The sequence below is a fragment of the Elephantulus edwardii genome, unplaced genomic scaffold (genome assembly GCF_000299155.1).
Source record: "Elephantulus edwardii isolate Elephantulus edwardi_28Jun2011 unplaced genomic scaffold, EleEdw1.0 scaffold00064, whole genome shotgun sequence".
Lineage (NCBI taxonomy): Eukaryota > Metazoa > Chordata > Mammalia > Macroscelidea > Macroscelididae > Elephantulus > Elephantulus edwardii.
The window spans coordinates 744,305-747,643 of NW_006399814.1; the positions used below are offsets into that span (position 1 = coordinate 744,305).

The 3,339-nt window shown below is 44.5% G+C and overlaps 1 pseudogene; it reads left to right on the plus strand.

The window, feature by feature from the left end:
• LOC102843800 overlaps positions 1–2,830 on the plus strand; it is a 7,204-nt pseudogene extending 4,374 nt beyond the window's left edge.
• The last annotated feature ends 509 nt before the right edge of the window (positions 2,831–3,339 follow it).

Genomic DNA, 3,339 nt, shown 5'->3' on the forward strand with positions numbered 1-3,339 from the left:
ACCCTCTATGAGATGGATTGATTCGGTGACTGGGGTAATCAGGATGGGTGTGTCAGAGGCAGTGCGGTTGGCGCAGGATAGAGCAGGGTTTAAGGCTGTTGTGCATAGGGTCGCTATGAGTCGCCAACGACTCGACGGCACATAACAACAGCAAACACGGCACCAGGGACATCATTGCTGATGTCAGATGGATCCTGATTGAAATGAAGGAATACCAGATGAATGTCTATTTGTGTTTTATTGACTATGCAAAGGCACTTGACTGTGTTGATCATGACAAGTTGTGGCTGAAACTGAGAAGAATGGGAATCTGAGTACTTGACTGTGCTCATGTGGAACTTATACCTGGATCAAAAAGCTGTTGTGTGAAAGAGCAGGGGAACACTGCATGGTTTGGAATTGGAAAGGAGTGAGTCAGGGATGTACTCTCTCTCTATACCCGTGCAATCTATATGCTGAGCAAATTATCCGAGAAGCTGGACTCTATGAGGAGTGTAGCATCAGGATTAGAGGGAGGCTCATCAGAAACCTGCATTATGCAGATGATACAACCTTACTTGCTGAAAGTGAGGAGGAGTTGAGGTGCTTGTTGCAAAAGATCAAGGAATGCAGTCTTCAGTATGGATTACATCTCAATGTCAAGAAAACAAAGATTCTTACCACTGGACCAATAGGCAGTGTCATGATGGATGGAGAGGAGACTGAAACTGTCAACAGCTTCATCTTGCGTGGATCCACAATTAACACCCTTGGTACAAGCAGTCAGAAAATAAGGAGAAGCACTGCACTGGGAAAATGTGCAGTTAGGGACCTCTCCAAATTCTTGAGAAGTAGTGATGTCAGTTTGAGTACTAAGGTGCACCTGATTCAGGCCATAGTCTTTTGGATTACCAGCTATTCATCTGATCCCTGGACAATGAATAAAGATGACAGAAAAAGAATTGATGCCTTTGAGCTGTGGTATTGGAGAAGAGCACTGAACATCCATGAACAGTCAAGAGAACAAACAGGTATGTCTTGGAGATGGTGCAGCCAGAATGCTCTTTGGAGGCAAGAATGATGAGGCTTCACCTCACATACTTTTTGCATCTTGCTAGAAGGTGCTATTCCTTGGAGAAGGAAATGATGTTGGGAAGGGTGGAGGGTCAGCAAAGAGAGAAAGACTCTCAACCTGGTGGACTGACATGGTGACTGCTGCAAAGGGGTCTTGTTTGTCAGGAAGTATGAGGATGGCACAGGACAGGACTGGGTTCAGATCTTTTGTTCATAAGGTCGTTATGAGTTGTACTCAATTCAATGGCACCTAACACCACCACCACCACCACCACCATCTAACCAACATCTAGTGCCATGGCCTCTTCTAAACCTAGCCTGTGTTTCTGATAGTTCTCTGTCAATGTTCTGCTCCAGTCATTTTCAAATAACCTTCAGCAGGATTTTACTTGCATGTGATATCAGTGAGTATGGGATTGCTGTTGCTGTGTATCGAGTCAGAACTCTCACATAGCCGACCCTCCAGGAGGTTTTCAGTCAATCACACAGAACTAGATTGTCCTTCTTTCTCCCGTGGAGAAGCTGGTGGTTTCGAACTATGTGCTTTTGGTTTTGCAGCACAGCCCCTACCGCTAGGCCTCCAGAGATCCCACATCCAGGATATAGCGACTATAGAATCTAACTGATAGTGTGGAAACACAACTTGCAGAGGATTTAGTGCTTCTGTGAAAATAGTAAAGGTGTTTACTGTTTACAGTATGATTATGAAAAAAATTATCAGTGGCCTAAGGGACAATTCTATAAGGATTTGGGATAAAACCAGCTTGGAATGTTTGAAAGTGTTAATGGTACATAATGGGTCTGTCCTTTGTTTCCATATGATAAACGTGTCATTGTAACTGGCTCTTCAGACTCTACAGTGAAAGTCTGGGATGTGAACACAGGTGAAGATCTGAACACGCTGATCCACCATAATGAGGCTGTGCTTCAGCAATGGACTGATGGTGACCTGCTCCAAGGACCGCTCTGACGCTGTATGAGACATGGCATCTGCCACTCATATCACTTTACACCATGTCCTGGCTGGTCACTGAGCTGCCATCAACATAGCATTTTGATGATAAATACACTGTGTCCGCCTCTGGAGACAGGACCATCAAAGTCTGTAGCACAAGTACCCAAGAATCTGTTCGTACTCTGAATGGGCACAAGGGAGGCACTGCCTACCTCCAGGACAGGGACCATCTGGTTGTTAGTGGATCACTGGGTAATGCTAGGCTATGGGATACTGAATGTGGTGCCCATTTAAAGTCCTAAATGAACATGAAAAATTGGTCTGCTGTATTGGTCGGATAATGAGTAAATTGTCAGTGGAGCTTTTTTTATTATTATTTTCTTTTACTATTTTTTGTGTATCATCGAATCAGATCTGACTGGTACAGGAGGAAACTGCCCCTCCTTCCCCAGCAGAGCATCTGGTGGATTTGAACCATGCACCTCTTGGAGTGTAGTGCACCTTCTTGCCACTAGGCCACCAGAGCTCCCTTCCGTGGAGCTTATGATGGGAAAATAAAAGACTGGGACTTGAAATCTGCTCTTGATCCTCAAGCCCCAAGAAGCACACTGTAAAAGCAGCAGCAGCAGCAGCAGCACACCGTGTTTGCCCACACTGGTGGAACATTCTGGACATGGGCTCTGGCTTCATTTTGATGAATTACAGACCAGCAGCAGTTCCCACGATGATACTATTCAGATTTGGGGTTTCTTCAAAGAGCCGTCCAGTGCCCAGCATGAGACTTGTTCCCCTTCGAGAACATACACTGACCTCTCCAGATAAGAATCTGCACTTTACCCATTTCAGGGTTTCTAGGCTTGAACATCAGCTACGTACTTACCAAATGCCCAAGAAAGTTCATTCACAGCTGAGTTAGAAAGCTGGAACTGGTTCTATATGCTGGGCAGATGCAAAGCAGACTAACTGTTCAAGTACTGATATTTCTCATTGACTCCCAGCCTCTACTTTTAAGAAAGATCCCTTAGTTGCAGCGACTTCAAATAGAATAGAAGCCAATTTTCCTACCCCATCAATGAAAAAATCCAGTGCTTCAAATGTAAATTGTTGATATGAAAGAAGCATAGAGTCTCTTTCACAGAAGTATATCCATCGCCAAGAGAGGACCTGGCCTCTAATTTATACTGCTTTGCACTTTGGTCTGATAACAAAGAACAGCATTCTTTTCTGGTGAAATTTTGAGTGCCAAACACCTACCCAGAATGCCCAGGGCTTTCCTTTTCATAAGTAAGCGTTCTCATTACAAATTCTGACTTGTACTAGGAATTGGGGGG